Source organism: Podarcis filfolensis (genome assembly GCF_964270895.1).
Source record: "Podarcis filfolensis genome assembly, chromosome: 6".
Classification (NCBI taxonomy): Eukaryota; Metazoa; Chordata; class Lepidosauria; order Squamata; family Lacertidae; genus Podarcis; species Podarcis filfolensis.
Genome location: NC_139609.1, coordinates 22,917,549 through 22,934,916, shown reverse-complemented (window position 1 = coordinate 22,934,916; position 17,368 = coordinate 22,917,549). Strand labels below are relative to the sequence as shown.

The 17,368-nt window shown below is 42.4% G+C and overlaps 1 protein-coding gene across 1 annotated transcript in view; it reads left to right on the top strand.

The window, feature by feature from the left end:
* Window positions 1-14,639, top strand: part of LOC310765495 (uncharacterized protein) — a 69,319-nt gene extending 54,680 nt beyond the window's left edge. Inside the window, exon 3 of the transcript XR_014549606.1 lies at window positions 13,935-14,639. The gene's annotated coding sequence lies outside the window, so the exon portion shown is untranslated. The remainder of the gene's footprint in view (window positions 1-13,934) is intronic.
* Window positions 14,640-17,368: the final 2,729 nt, after the last annotated feature.

Below are 17,368 nucleotides of genomic sequence, written 5' to 3'. Positions count from 1 at the left end.
ATCTTTAAACAAGAAAAGGGGGTTGGTATATGAAATAAAGGAATAATAATGAGAAAACTCCCCATAGGCTCTGCCTTTTTTTAATGGGCTTCATCAGAAAAGTCTCGCTATCTAGATAACACATTCCCATCCCAACTCTCTTCAGTATTATTTTATGAATCCGTCATGTCTCTAATGTCTAAATTAGCAGCATTTCAAACTTTACTTTCTAGTTACAGAATAGAATGCCAATTTTCGTTTTAAATTATTTATTCTTGCATAATGTACCATTAAGCCTGCGGAAAGTGCCCTTTGCCACTGTGAAATACATTTTGAAATGATCTGACAAGAGACGGCTTGATTCTAGCCTTACACCTTCAGTAATGATCTCTGGGTGATATTTTTTTCTCTTTCTAAATGCCATAAAGCAGGTTCCTTTTGTAAAGTCTGTGACAGACTTGTAATAATTTTTCAGTTCATCACACACACACAAATGGGTGGGGGATATATTTTGAATAAAAGAAGTCAACTGACTGCACTAAAAAAAAACCCAGGCTCTTAAAATATAAACCACATGCTAGAAAATGAAAACATTAACGTGAGTATATGGCTAGTGTTTTCAGCTGATGTTTTACATTTTATAAATGCCATCATGAAATTGAAGCTGTCCATCTAAGGCTGTTTCATCCATGGTTAACAGTATAATCTCATGGCCACTTCACTCAATACAGTCATCACAAAGATATATTTTGAAACTGCCTCCGGCCAGGGAAATTCAGATGTGGAAACCTGTTTCCAGGATTTCTGTCATTCATCTGGAACAATTATTGCGCTTGCCTTCAGAACAACCTTGGAAGATACCTCTGTGTTATTCTTACGGGGATGCAGAATAAGTTTGTAATTGGGTATGGTGGTGCTTCAGAAACAAAGTCCCCCAGTTCAGAAACAAACTGATCTGCATTCCTCTCAAAATGTCACCTTAGTTCCTAATGAAAACCAGTATGCTATATACTCCAACAATTTTCCGATGAAAATAGGGACATCCTATTCAATTATCTATCTATCTATCTATCTATCTATCTATCTATCTATCTATCTATCTATACCCCACCCATCTGACTGGGCAGCTTCCAACATATATAAAACATAATAAAACATTAAATATTAAAGAACATCACTATACAGGGCTGCCTTCAGATGTCTTCTAAAGGTTGTATAGTTACCTATCTCCTTGGCTTGGAGGTCACATAACTCCATACTGTTCAACATTTCTACCATGAAAATGGGGACATTCTAAGGATGTCTAAACCACAGAGCCTAGGGCTTGCTGATCAGAAGGTCGGCGGTTCGAATCCCCGCAACAGGGTGAGCTCCCGTTGCTCGGTCCCTGCTCCTGCCAACCTAGCAGTTCAAAAGCACATCAAGTGCAAGTAGATAAATAGGTACCGCTCCAGCGGGAAGGTAAACGGTGTTTCCGTGCGCTGCTCTGGTTTGCCAGAAGCGGCTTTGTCATGCTGGCCATATGACCCGGAAGCTGTACGCCGGCTCCCTCGGCCAATAAAGCGAGATGAGCGCCGCAACCCCAGAGTCATCCGCGACTGGACCTAACTGTCAGGGGTCCCTTTACCTTTAAGGAAAAGTGGGACATTCCAGCATCAAATCGGAAACTGGGATGACTTCTGTTAATCCAGGACTGTCCATGGAAGCAGGGACTGTCATGATATTATCATGTCTATTAAACAATTGAGGAGTAGTGATTGAGTAATAGCAAAACAGTAAAACAAAGTACTTTTTTCAGCTGCATATGCAAGCCTCATTAATGTGACACCACAAGACATACGAATTACAGTACCCCTGGAGGCATGCAAATAGGAACTTAGTGACGGGCAGTGATTAAAAGTGGCAGTATTTTAAAGAGCCATATCCACTGGGGAAGTGCAGTAATGTCAGGAGGATTGAAAACAATAACACTATTTTCACAAATGGTAATCAGGTGGAGATCGTGTAAGTTTAATGAAATGTGAATAGCAACTGGGTTTCCGCTACAATAACACGATAAAAAAATGCACCATCAAACTCCATCCCTAACATGAAATGACAAATGTTGAGTCCAGGCCCAGCACAACTGGTGAAATACCTTTAATATACTGACCATTAAAATGGTCTGCCTAGGTCAAGCCATCCTAGTCTGTAGACAGAGATTGCAACCATGTGAGATGCAGCCCTTAGCTTTTCTGTACGGTTCATCTCAAGGATATATGACTTCATGACTTCTTACTGGCTGACACAAAGACTACCTGAAGTCTCCAGGTATGTATTCAGTGAAAGAACACCTGCAACAATTGAGACAATGTGCTCTCTCTTATGTTTCAGTCTCCCAGCAGACCCTCCAGAAGAAAACAGGAAATACCGTATTTTTTGCTCTGTAAGACTCACTTTTTCCCTCCTAAAAATTAAGGGGAAATGTGTGTGCGTCTTATGGAGCGAATGCAGGCTGCGCAGCTATCACAGAAGCCAGAACAGCAAGAGGGATTGCTGCTTTCACAAGCGATCCCTCTTGCTGTTCTGGCTTCTGAGATTCAGAATTTTTTTTCTTCTTGTATTCCTCCTCCAAAAACTAGGTGCGTCTTGTGGTCTGGTGCGTCTTCTAAAGTGAAAAATACGGTAACTATTTACAGGTTGGTCAACAGCATCAGTTTAGAACTCATTAGCTGTGCTTCACCTTAAGAGTGTACCTTGAACCTGCAGGTTTGGTCTTTTCTTTCCTTTCCTTCCTCTGCCCCAACCTTCCCTAAAAATATACAGTCCCCGAATCCAACTTGTCTGTTTGACTGTTCCTTGCTCCCTTAGTTTTTCCTCATCTTTCCTGAGCTTCTTTTTACAACCCCTTTAAACTGGCTATGCAGTCCACATTATGACTTGTCCCCATAATGGCACCTATGTCTCTCTGTTCCCGATCCGTAATAAATATGCTAAATAACAATAAACCTGTTTATTGTGAATAAACCTATTAAATAATGGTGCCTGGATTGACATCTCAGAGCAATCTGCACTTTCCTTGGCTGACTCTTAAGACCATTAACACCATCTATTAAACATTCATGTGGGTCTTAGTGCTTAATTCTTCTCTTTGATTTTTAAAGCGGGCAGAGGAAAGGAATCAAAGTGCCTGTGTTTAATAATGTCAACACTGCAGTGGTTCCAATTACATTCTGAAGTTGACAGTTAATGCTGAATTGAGAGCAGTGGTCTTTTAATTAGGTGCCATGTTCTAGGTTCACACGCTACTCTGTTATCTCCTTCCCAGGGGAATCAGCCAGGATTTGTTGAATTAGGGATAAAAAGATTCAATATCTTTAATGGTGCAACTGAAATGAATTTTCCGCCATGTATCATGATGGCCGCAGCAAAGCTTGGTGGCTGCTACTTTGAAATGCTATACAGAACTACAATTTTGTTTTTATGTTTTGCTCCACTTAGAGGAGACTTCACTTCAGAGGATCTTCAGAGGAGGCTTGACGGTCGTGGGGGAATGATTGTTGGGATGCAGGAGAGGGTTTTCTCTCTAGAATGGAATTCACTTTCCTACGCAGTCTAGTTGCCCCCTTCTTCCTTGACTTTCTGCCATGTGGTTAAGACACATGGCAGAAGGTCTAGCAGACGTTTTCACTGTCAGGCTGAGTAGTTTTAATAGGTTGTCCCATGTATATATATGTACACACACACACAGTGGTACCTCGGGTTAAGAACCATTTTTAACCTGAGGTACCACTTTAGCTAATGGGGCCTCCTGCTGCCACCGTGCCACCGCCACACGATTTCTGTTCTCATCCTGAAGCAAAGTTCTTAACCTGAGGTACTATTTCTGGGTTAGCGGAGTCTGTAACCTGAAGCGTCTGTAACCCGAGGTACCACAGTATATGGAAAACCAACAGTACCATAGAGCAAGTAAGGCCTAATTGTCTCTTTCAGATTCAAGCTCCAACACTACCAGTCTTTCACACAGAGACTCCCTTTGATGACATCACTTCCAGCCAGGGAATGGAGTGGGGAGAATGACATATTGTCTTTCAGAAGGCTCTCCAACCATTAGCTCCTACGACAATATTTCATCTGCCCTTGGCCATCATGTTAGTTATGCAAAGGCCCAACAAAGGGGCATTTATGAGCCTGCTTGTTAAACCAGTTTTTAGCAGTCTCTTTCTACAACAAGAGTTTAGAGAGTTAGGAGCCATCCAAACATAGATGAAAATCTGCTCTATTTTAAAATCATTTCAAAATGCCTCCCTCCAAAAAAATGATGATGATTATTTTTTTTTTAAAAAAAAGCAAAAACAAAACTTGATTCTCCCTCCTTCATTCCCCACCCAAGTTCATTTTAGATCATTTTTGCCTGTGGACAAAGGCTCTTTTAAGGAATTCATTAGAAATTATGTTAGCCCTCTGAAAATAGCCTGGGAAAACTCAGTTAATCCTCATATTAATGTATTTTGGAATCTGTGACTAAATATTGTATTCTGGGATAATCTCAATTGTGTGCCAACACTGAATATTGAAATGTCTAAGCACTGGAACAGTATCAACACGTTTTTGTTTCTTTTTCTACATTGCTTTGCACATTAAACAGATTGATTGCACAAACCTTTCCCAAAGACAATGTGAAAACAGAGTGGTGGTTCTCAGCTGTGGACAGCAGCACAATGCAAAGCCAAGATTTTCGAGTATGAGGGAGTTTGGATTGGGTGGATCGTGTGCTTTCCTGATTTATTCTATGCCTATGTAAGCCCCTCACCCTGAATGAGCCAGAAATATGGTGGCATAAGTTTCTGACCCTAGCTCAATCAGGGCTCAGCTGGTGGAACTTAGGCTGGTGGAATTTACAGTGGTGTAAGTAATCCAGCTCCTGCCAACCTAGCAGTTCGAAAGCACGTCAAAGTGCAAGTAGATAAATAGGTACCGCTCCAGCGGGAAGGTAGACGGCATTTCCGTGTGCTGCTCTGGTTCGCCAGAAGCGGCTTAGTCATGCTGGCCACATGACCTGGAAAAAACTGTCTGCAGGCAAACATCGGCTCCCTCAGCCAGTAAAACGAGATGAGCGCTACAACCCCAGAGTCGTTCGTGACTGGACTTAACTGTCAGGGGTCCTTTACCTTTACCTTTTTAAGTAATCCAAAGCATTGTGTGGCAGGAGCGGGACATTCAGGACCCTGATATTGGGTTATGTTGTGGGGGACATGGTCAGTGCAGGGCCAAGGTTTGTCTGTGGAACCCCACTACCTTGGATAAAGGGCAGCATATAAATAAAATGGGACACGGGTGGCACTGTGGGTTAAACCACAGAGCCTAGGACTTGCCAATCAGAAGGTCGGCGGTTCAAATCCCCGCGACGGGGTGAGCTCCCGTTGCTTGGTCCCTGTTCCTGCCAACCTAGCAGTTTGAAAGCACCTCAAAGTGCAAGTAGATAAATAGGTACCGCTCCGGTGGGAAGATAAACTGCATTTCCGTGTGCTGCTCTGGTTGGCCAGAAGCGGCTTAGTCATGCTGGCCACATGACCCGGAAGCTGTACGCCGGCTCCCTTGGCCAATAAAGCGAGATGAGCGCCGCAATCCCAGAGTCTGTCACAACTGGAACTAATGGTCAGGAGTCCCTTTACCTTTACCTTTTATAAATAAAATAGATGAATAAATACCTCCAACACACCTTCTTCCAATGTATGTTGGGATTCAGCTCCCCCAAAAAACTGCTCAAGTGATGGACAAAGCTGAAGAGGCCTGGAACAAGATCTGTTCTCAAAAGTGAAACCTCACAACTCCAAACTGGAGGCTTCGCTTTGAGTGAAATTTTGTTGTTGCTGTTTAGTCGTTTAGTCGTGTCCGACTTCGTGACCCCATGGACCAGAGCACGCCAGGCACTCCTGTCTTCCACTGCCTCTCGCAGTTTAGCCAAACAATTTCACAGAAAGCAAGCAGAAGTTGGATAAGACGATGAGCATTTTGCAGAGGGGTTCTCTGAGGCTCTAAATACAGTCACGACTTTTCAGCATTCCACTGGGGTTTTGTACGGCTGTCACCAATGCATTTGTTTAATTCATTACTTCTATCTGACATTATTACAGTGTGTTCTTGAGATAATATGCTACTACTGATCCTTCTCTTGTCCTGCAATAGCATTTTTTTTAAAAAAAGACTTCTGTGGAAATTCAAGGGGGATTTTGTCCTATTCCAGTCAGGCAGCACGAGGCAACTCAGAAAGTCATGCTAATTAAGTTTTCTGCCACTGTTTTAGACCTAGCTCCCAATACACACCAAAAATAAACCTTAAAGCCTTGCTAAAATCTCTGTGGTCACTGATCGGGTCAGTTAGATGTATGTAGAATGAAGGCCTAAAATAGCAACTACGTATATCAACGAGGTCAGAGGCTATGTTCACATATTAGCATTGATAGAAGAACCAGTATTAGATGACATGATGATGTGGCAGTGCTCCTGATAGCTGAGTCACTGCTGCTGACCAGGAAGGAGATGGGGAGTGATGGGGCAGCAGGGAAGTCAGGATGGTGCAAACACACTGGTAGAGCCAATTCGGTGGTCCTGCAATGTGTTTTCACTGTGTTGAGCTCCTTGTTATCTCAACCCTCCCCCTCTCATTCCTGGTCAGTAGCAGTGACTCAGCTGTCAGGAGGTCAGGTGAATGCCACACCATGCCTTCTGCTACTGAGAATAATCAGTCTAGTTTTTAGTCACACACACACACACACCAAAAAATGCCAGCCCAACAATTCATCTTTCTTTCTTTTCTTTCTGTTACCTTGGATGCCTAATGATGTTTTAGGACAAAGATGACATAGTTAGAGCGTAGAAGTTTTGTGACATAAAGAAAGAAAATGCTTTGGAAGTGAGTTTGTTATTATCTTTTAAGCCAAATGAAGTATAGCTTCACATTAACATGTTTCTCTGCCGCAGAAGAGAAATGAGTTTGCTTGCTTTTAATAACTTATCATGGCAAAGAAATAGAGCGAAGTTTTTTTTAAAAAAAGAACTTGTGTTAAGGCAGTGTAAATTAGCATGGTGGTTCCCTGCTTTTGTAAAGTAAAAAATAAAAACGAGCCAGTTCCCACATGTCATCGTTAAATAGCAATATTTCAGTGCAGTGAAAGAAAGCAAAACCCTTGAATATCAATTGAGTCCTAACTGTTGCAAGCAGAGTGCAGAAGATATGTAGTCAGTCCCACTTAAGGCAGTTACAGAAACAAGCAAAGAAGATTATGGTGAGGTGTCTGAAGAATGACGTGGGCAAGAAATCAAAGGATCGTGTGAGAATTTAACAAAGTATCAAGTATTATTATGGGTGTCAAGTTGACTGACGTCCACATAAGGAACTGCCCACAAATAGGAAAAATGGATCTAGGTGAAGTACAGCACAATAAAAAGTCCCAGGTAAATCTACTTACTGTTTTGTATGCCTTTTGAGGCCAACAATAGGCTTAGCCCAGCATAAAGACGCAATCATGAAGCATTGAACATGATTTGAAGCCAGCCAGGTGGAATGTATTAACATTGTGGACTAGTTATTATGACATTCCATAAAACTGTCCCAAGTAGTTTTGCTTTCCTGAGGGAAATAAAGTATGACCTGGGTATCTCGGAATTAGTATCCCTCCAGTTACACTTGGGTCATAAATTACTACCCAAACCTTTCTTTTAAAAACAGTGCTAGAAATTGTCTTGAGTTGTATTTCAGGAGGTAGAGCAGCTGGAAGGCTTCGCGCCTCCATGCATAACACCTGCCAGATCAAGTTGCCAAATGTTATTTTTGAAACATATTTCCCCCGCACAGTTGGACGGAGTTTTGCTTGGTTTTGTTTTCTTCCAGTTGGCATTAGCTTGTCAGCATTGCAACCTGCAATTTTATCATAACACTCTTCATGTAGCTTTGGAAGGAGCTGCAGCAGATCCTGGAGCCACCACCCTAGAACAAGGGATCCCCAAGTTCCATTTAGTTTTTGTAACACTTGCAAAATATTGTATTGCATTCAGAAGAGAAACACCTACCAACAGCTCATGATGGAGAGAAAAACAGAAGGTGTGTCTGCGCATATGTGTATGGGGTGGCCAGTGTGGTGCCATTTATAATGATGATGATGATGATACGATATGATAATCTTTATTGTCATTGTCCCATACAGAATGAAATGATGATGATGTGGGTGGCACTGTGGTGTAAACCACTGAGCTTCTTGGGCTTGCTAATCAGGTCGGTGGTTTGAATTCCGTGATGGGGTGAGCTCCCATTGCTCTGTCCCAACCTAGCAGTTTGAAAGCACACCAGTGCAAGTAGATAAATAGGTACTGCTGCTGCGGGAAGGTAAACAGCGTTTCCGTGCGCTCTGGTTTCTGTCACGGTGTTTCGTTGCACCAGAAGTGGTTTAGTCATTCTGGCCACATGACTTGGAAAGCTCTCTGTGGACAAATGCCGGCTCCCTCGCTGAAAGTGAGATGAGCGCCGCAACCCCATAGTCACCTTTGACTGGACTTAACCATCCAGGGAACCTTTACCTTTACCTTTACCATCTTTAATAACATGATCCTATGTCTGTCTGTTCAGAAGTCTCCTTGAGTTTAGAGAGAGTTATCACCAGCTAAGTGTGTTTAAGAATGCAGTGTAAATATCCTGTCTCTGTGGAGTTGGTTCCCTCCAACAGATAGCTGAAGAGCGAAAAGTCAAGGGATTCTGCAAAGAACTCCACAACCTTTTATGGAGGAGACAGGACTCTAGTTTCAGTTTCAGCACCATGGGTAGGCAAACTAAGGCCCGGGGCCCGGATCCAGCCCAATTGCCTTCTAAATCTGGCCCGTGGATAGTCCGGGAATCAGTGTGTTTTCACATGAGTAGAATGTGTCCTTTTATTTAAAATGCATCTCTGGGTTATTTGTGGGGCATAGGAATTTGTTCATTCCCCCCCCCCAATATAGTCTGGCCCCCCACAAGGTCTTAGGGACAGTCGACCGGCCCCCTGCTGAAAAAGTTTGCTGACCCCTGAAATAAACCTTGGTACGATGTACCCCTGGTGGGGGCAGAGAATTTGTCAGCTGAGGAATAAGAAGGCAGTGTTTCAGGTCCTTAAAATGGGTATAAGTATTGTTATGTACTAAAGTTCTCACCCTGGGCCAGCAGGGGGATACTGTAGATAGTTATGCAAATAAGGGATCGAAAGTGACGTTCACTGATTGGATAGTTTTAGAAAATTGTTACAGTTACATTGTACTGGAGCTCTATATAAGCAGGCTGACTGAACCCTTCAGTTCTGTCCAGGCCTGTGAATAAACAAGAGCTGTTTGAAGAATCGCTGTGTTGTCTGATATGTTCACCCACAACTTAACAAATATATCTTTGCAACAAATATACAGAAATAAATGGCCACCTTTTTTTTAAAAAAAGTATTCTATCCAGTTATGGCCAGAGAACTTCAGTATGGGGGCATGTGGCTAGCTTGCAATCTTAAGGCTACTCAACCAGGTCAGGAGGGCTCTCAGAGATTCTTTTTAAGCTCGGTGACACACATTTTAGCATCAAACTTTAGATGTCTTCAGATGAATGCCGGAAATGTGGGCTGCGGCAGGGGTGCTCAAGCAGGATCCACCCCTTATGTCCTGATCTACACCGCATGCACAAGCATGCACACCTCAGTCCTCATCCTCTCCTGTGTTGAGTAAGCACCTTGCAGACCATTCTTGCACAACACAAGAAAGGTCAGGGATGTGCAGTGCAAATGAGGGGAGGTCTGCAAGCAGCTTCTACTTGTTGTTGTTGTTTTATCATTTAGTCGTGCCCGACTCTTTGTGACCCCATAGACCAGAGCACGCCAGGCACTCCTGTCTTCCATTGCCTTCCCACAGTTTGGTCAGACTCATGTTTGTAGCTTCGAGAACACTGTCCAACCATCTCGTCCTCTGTCGTCCCCTTCTCCTTGTGCCCTCCATCTTTCCTAGCATCAGGGTCTTTTCCAGGGAGCCTTCTCTTCTCATGATGTGGCCAAAGTATTGGAGCCTCAGCTTCACGATCTGTCCTTCCAGTGATCACTCAGGGCTGATTTCCTTCAGAATGAATAGGTTTGAACTTCTTGCAGTCCATGGGACTCTCAAGAGTCTCCTCCAGCACCATAATTCAAAAGCATCAATTCTTCGGCGATCAGCCTTCTTTATGGTCCAGCTCTCACTTCCATACATCACTACCGGGAAAACCATGGCTTTAACTATATGGACCTTTGTTGGCTTCTACTTATGTTCACATAAATGAGAGTAGAGCTCTCTACATATGGAAGGAAACACGTGTGGTTCCCCTGCAGACCTTTCCAGCACCACACAGGAAAGGTCACAAACTGAGGCAGATGCAGTACCTAAGAGGATGTTGTGGGTTCGGCTTGCATCTGTCCCCCTGTCCCCACCCACACGTTCACTGTTCATGCATAAAATTTAGAGCATGAAATTGCTCTAAATTTGCACATTAGCCCTTCCCATAAATACATCACTTTAATCCCTATGGATTTATCGTTTAGGCTAGGTTTAACTGTAGCTAATATGGGCCAAATAAGATACAACGTAAAATGCATCCTTGTTTTTAACATTCAAGTTTTTGAAAAGACAGAGCACCAGCTGATAATTATGAGGCTCACAGTGGGTGTGGAGGAGTAAATTAACCAGGGTTGCCAGAATACGACAGTTGAAAACAGTGTCCGGGCCACTGAAATATCTGGGAAAATCCAGGCATATGGCAACCCATAACTAAAAAAAACACAACTCAACAACTTTGCCCCCTCCCCAAAGCAACCCTAAAATTAACCTTTTCTCATCCAGGTGTGGGCCTGAGGTAAACTGTTCCTCTGAAACTAGTTATTTGCCTTGGAAGAAAATCCTCTACTGGTAACAACAAGGGATTTGCTTCCAGTGCAAATTCCAGCTGCAGGGGAGCGATTTCCTTCAGGACCACAACATGGGAGGAATGGATTAAATTCTCCTACCACACTTGTTACAATCCCAATAGAGGTAAGCTTCTCAGCTGATGCCATTTGCATCTTCATCAATCTGCACAGTTAAATGCAAAAATGCAGTTAGTGCTAAGGCCAAATTGCAGCCACCAGCAGAGCTACCTGTGGATTGGAAAGCTGAACCTGAGTGAAACTTCCCCAGTGCCAGAATGATCACAGAGCTAAGGAGATCTTATCTTGTATTTTCTTGGGTCTGTACAGGTTAAACAGAGTAGAAAAACCAACAGTCTGGAAAGGATAGATGCCAAAGGAAACGTGATGTGTTCTTTTTGTCCTTTGCTGTCCTGTCCCCCCCCTCACTTCCTTTTATTCTCAATTTTCAGTCAATTGACTTGAACTTCTTTCTGTCAGTTACAAACCGCTTTATCTGTTTGTGATCTCTCTTGCTTAGTAAATTAAAAGATAATTAGTTCCACAAGACTGTTTTCAATGCACTATTTCTGTATTTTCTCCTTTGGCCACTCCTGGGGCCGTTAAACACCAACTAGATACATGACAAGGGATCATTAGAAGGTGCTTTTATGATTGAGTTTGTGATCTTCCGAGAAACTGTCTTTGCAGCGTTAGGAAACCACTTATCATTGAATGAATATCGCTGTCCTCAAATTAATAAGAAATATGAGTAAGCAGAGCCTACACACACACACACACACACACACACACACACACACCTGTCACATCAACCTTGTAAAATATAGTTTTGGGGTTTCCCCCTTTATTTTCCCTTCTGCATGGGTTCTGTTTTTCCTTTTCTTTCTCTCTCTTTTATTTACATCTCACCATGTTTAATGAACATATAATTATGTACTTTTTGAATTTTCAAGATTTTCTTTTTTAAAAAATGTTATTTGTGGTTTGTTTGTTTGTTTGTTTGTTTGTTTTCTATACCGCCCTGTACCCAAAGGTCTCAGGGTGGTTCAGATTGTTCTGTCAATTCAACTGACACCCCTCCCCCCAATAGTGGATCAATAGTTGTTTAGTGAATTGCCCCAGCAATTGTGAATTATACCCAGTCTTGGTACAAGCAGAGGTTCTTATAGAATTGCTTTCTTCTGTCTCCAAGACCCATTTCCGAGTGCTTCCTTAAACCCACAGCTTGGCCCCTCCTTGTAACCAATTCACATAACAAGTAGGAGTGAAGTGGGCTCAGGAAAAGCTGAGGTGTGACGGGCGGGCCTTAGGTCAGCCTCCTGGAGATGCACAAGCCAACCATAGCTGGGTGGTGCAACATCCAATTAGGCGAGAGTGGAGAATTTCAAGTTAAACTGTCAAACAGGGCTTTACTGCCAGATAGGGATTAAATTAATAATAATAATAATAATAATAATAATAATAATAATAATAATAAATAACAACAACAACAAGTTGAATGAATACAACTTAAAAACAAAATTAAAATACAACATTAAAATATTGAAATATTAAAATGTAGCCTCATCTCAGGAGGAGAAAGGAAAAGAAAAAAGAAAGAGGGGGAGAGAATCAAATTGTCTCCAAGCCAAAGGCCAGGTGGAACAACTCTGTCTTACAGGCCCTGCGGAAAGAAATCAGATCCTGGAGGGCCCTGGTCTCATGAGGCAGAGCGTTCCACCAGGCCGGAGCCAGTGTTGAAAAGGCCCTGGCCCTGGCTGAAGCTAATCTAACTTCCTTAGGGCCGGGACCACTAGGGTGTTGCTATTTATGGACCTTGAGGCTCTCCGTGGCATACCGGGAGAGGCGGTCCTGTAGGTACGAGGGTTCTAAGCCGTGAAGGGCTTTAAAGGTCAAAAGCAGCACCTTAAACCTGACCCTGTACTCCACCGGGAGCCAGTGCAGCTGGAAAAGCACTGGGTGAATATGCTCCCATGGCAGAGACCCCGTGAGGAGCCTCGCTGCAGCATTCTGCACCCGCTGGAGTTTCTGGGACAGCTTCAAGGGCAGCCCTGCGTGGAGCGAATTACAGCAGTCAAGCCTGGAGGTGACCATCGCATGGATCACTGTGGCCAGGTCGGGGCGGGAAAGGTAATGGAGCATAGAAATTAGAGCCTGGGAAGAAGTTTGGTTAGGAGTTAGCTAGGCAAGGCAACCCAAATTATTTCCTTGAGGAGAAGGAAAAGATCTTAAGTACTTAGAAGCAGTCTGTCTAGTCTAGCTCAAGGTTTTCCATAAAACTTAGATATACAGGCTTGACTCTGCACATCAATAATTACACATTCAGATACTCCTTTAATCATGGGTAATGTGTTCCTTGATTAACTAATATTGCCAAATATTGGTTAATGAATGCATACATCATTAACAAGATGGAGAGTCTGTACTTGAAGTCTATTGGAAAGCAGCTCAGCAGGTTGCAAAACAGCATCTTCAGCAATCAACCTTGACCTGAAGTTTGAGCACTTATTAGTTGCCATGACAATAAGAGCACTACGATGATAGGAAAGAGAAATTAGCTAGATTCCATTTAAAATTACTCCGGGAGAGGCAATGTTTGGGAGAAGATTTATAGAGCAGGCAAAGATGGATAGTGCTTGCTTTTGTTAGAGCTCAGTGTTTTGAAAAATCAGTCTGTATGATGAATGTGAGTTTCTTATTATCTAATATAGTTTTATCTAACTTTGTATTTGCCAGAAGAGTCACATGATGGATTGAAAAAATGTTGTGGTTTTTTTTAAAAAAGTACCCCCAAGTAGTAAAATCACATATCAATCAAATTAAATGTGAATTCTCCCCAGCTCCTGGTAAGGGGGAAAATTATAAGAAATTGTAAGGAAAAAAGAGAAAGAATAAGAAGGCCAAGGGAGATTAAAGTATGAATGCTGCTGGAAATAAAGTATTTCTTCTAAGGGAAGGATGAAAGTAAGGGTTACTTATTCTACATAAGACTCTACTTCATGCCAAGATGGAATAAACAATGCAAAATTGTTTACACAGACTAGAGAAACTCCCAGGATTTCAGACATCAGCTCTACCTGGAACAGCTACAGGATGAACCTGAGCCATGGCTCTTCCATATAACCTGGAGGATCTAAGCCAAACGGATTTAACACTACTGTGATTAGCTGCTTCAACTGATCTGCAAGCCCTGAGATGCCCCGTGCATTGAAATATCACAGAAGCGAAACATGGAGAAAAGTAAAAGCTCAAGGTGAGTGAGCCACCTGTCTCAGAAGAAGGCAAGTTTCTATCTTATCAAGAGAAAGCAAGAGCGTTCCATAGGAAAGGCATTCTGTAACAATTCCCAGTCTCAGACTGTATTTTAAAGATAGATTGTAGACTTTTTATAGACACCATCTGAGTAGTCTGTCAAATTAGACTCCTTCTGGTTTACTGTTATTTTGGATTTTTGGAATACTGGTGAAGAATTGGGCCCCTGGTTTTCTCCTCCTAGTAAAAGTGACACATGCAGCACAGTTCCCTATGAGGGACTGTGGGAGTTGTTATCCCATTCGCATCCTCTGAAGGGAATGATGCTCTGCTGGGGCCTCCTTGCCTCTTCCGCGTGCCTCAAGGTAAGCTACTGAACCCTGGGGAAGGGAAAGGAAGAAGCACTTGTGGTGGCATTCTGAGGAGCATGCAAGCACATAGCCCACTTATCTCAGTCCTGCTCACAAGCATTCAAGTGTGGACCATCACTTTTGCAAGCATATTTACTTGAACGCTCACAGAACTCCTAAAATCCACATGTGTCAAAGAAAGACATGCACTAGGAGCAGATAACTGGTTCGTTGTTGTTGTTGTTGTTGTTGTTATGTATTTTGTGTTATTTTTATCTTGTATTTTTGTGTTGTGAACTGTTCTGAGATCTACAGATAGATGTCAGTATACAATTTTAATAATAATAATAATAATAATAATAATAATAATAATAATAATAATATGTTTGGGTGGTCCATCATAACACTGTACAGATTACTACAGGGTGTTGAGAGGGGTTATTTTTAACTATTAAGTGGGGGGGAAAGCAGTCATAGTCTAGGCCAGAAGTGTTTTCCCTTGGTGACCCCGCCATGTTGAAAAGTGTGTGTGTCTGCAAGGTGTTTCCTGTCTTGTCCAGAAATGCAGGGTGAAGCCAGCTCTAGATCTTTTCTAAATAAATTGAATAAAACCACTTAACTCACTGAAAGATATATTTGAAAAATGAATGTTAAGGGGAACAATGCCAATTGTTAAACAAGATAGCTAAAGTAACAGGGTCATGTCCTCCATTGCAACATGCCCTCCTCACAGTGGCGATGCTGCCACGTATCAGGATAGAGGGGGCAGGGTGCAGACAGGGTTGCAGCTGTGTGGTCACATAGGCAGGAATACCACATTGGGAGACCACACGGCCTTGATGTTGCTACCATCTTGCTCCATCTCAGTTAGTGGCGGTGCGACCGCCGTCAGGGACCATCAGCATGGCAGAGACCCCCTGTGCCAGCCACTCCTGCCACTCCTGGAGCTGCCACTACCAGTCAAGATATGTGGTTCCTGTCCATGATGTGGATGAACATGGGCCACTAAGAGGAAAACGAGCTCTACTATAGGGAAGTAAATCACAGTGAATGGTATTGTTAGCATAATGTGCACTTGGCACATTGCCCTGTAGAACTAGAATTTGTATAAATGCCTACTGCATAAGATCTCAGTTTGGGGTGAGGAAGTTGTGGACCTTCAGATGTAGCTGGATAGGAAGTCACATGACCTCTTCCTATTTGCTCTGCTGGCAAGGGCTGATGGGGCTTGGAGTCCAGCAACATCCATAGGCTCACAGAGCGTTTCCATCCCTGCTCTAGGTGAATCTATCCTATTACAGTGGTACCTCAGGTTAAGAACTTAATTCATTCCAGAGGTCTATTCTTAACCTAAAATGGTTCTTAACCTGAGGCGTGCTTTCGCTAATGGGGCCTCCTGCTGCTGCTGCACTGCTGGTGCACAATTTCCATTCTTATCCTGGAGCAAAGTTCTTAACCTGGAGCAACCACTTCCTGGTTAGCGGAGTTTGTAACCCGAAGTGTCTGTAACCCAAGGTACCACTGTAATATCTTTGAACTTGTTCCTTTATGCATTTTGTTTTAAGATGAGCAGGAATTTATTTTGGGGAGTTTTATCATAAAGAGAAAGAAATCAAAGTGAAGTTGAAACTGTGATAAGAAATCCTTTCTTACAAAGAAAACAGGAACTGAAGCTTAGTGACAAGACAGCAGACACATGACTAGCAAGCAGGTTCATTGTAAAGTTGGGCAAAACGAAGTGGGTGAGATCTCTAGAGGAGAAAGAGAGAAAGAGAGAGAAGGAAAAATAACTATTGCATGGATAGACTGGAAATCTTATTAGACCAGCTAAAAGGATAGAGAAATGGAGCAGATAGCACAAGGAAGAGCTAATATCTTGAGGTTTATGAGTAGAAGGAGACATGTCAGTAGTTAAAATAAGCACACAATGAGAAAGAAATCTTTGTACCAGGGAAATGAAAATGATTAGCACACAGAAAAAGAAGTTTAATTTACCTGCCAGAGGTGGAGAAGAGGTGGGAGGGTGGCAACGTGGACATCAAAGAAATATAAAAGTGTAGCCAGTAGCAAAGAAAATGCTCATTAGATCTAGAAACATGATATTGCCTTTTGAATGGAAGATAAAATTAATTTCTTAATTAATAAATAATATTCTTTAGATGGCTGCAAGGGTAGACCTGCTTGCAATTATAAATCGGTTTGGTTAGAGACTTTTTGCCGATAAGATCCTTCTGCCCCTTCTGCCATAAATTCCATTCATTTTCACAGGGATTAATAGCAGCAGTAAAGAGCTTTTAAGAACTGAACAATGTGGCAACTCTAGGTATAGTTTCTGTCAAGTCATGAACCTGGCTGGAACCTTTTGAGGGGGAAAGGGTGTAAATTGGTTTAGCTTCTTAATTTTGATATTAGCATGGCCATCAAAATTCACCAGCATCAAATATTTGGATGACATCTTTGGGGTTGTCAGTCTCAAAGTGGACCTGAGAATCGTCCCTGGCCCTGTGTAGTAACAAGTATTGTAATAATAAAGGAAATAGTGGATGCAGCTCTTTTGAATAGCAGCAGAAACTTCCTAGCTGTGGTTGCCACAATTTTAAATATAGCTGTCTCCCTTTGGAGCGGCAAAATAGTTTGAAGCATCATGTGGTGGGGGAAAATAAATAACTGTGACCAGTTCCTCTGTAGTTCCGTTGTAAAATAATTGCCTTGAAGTATAAAGGAAGCCTCTGTGTGTTTCACATAGATTATATAGACCTGAAAATAAGAGGAAAAGCAACAGTCAAGTAATTCCAAACGCAAGCAAATCAACACATTGTTTGCTTCGTTCTGGAAACATCAGTGAGATAAATTTAATGGATGCAGGTTTTC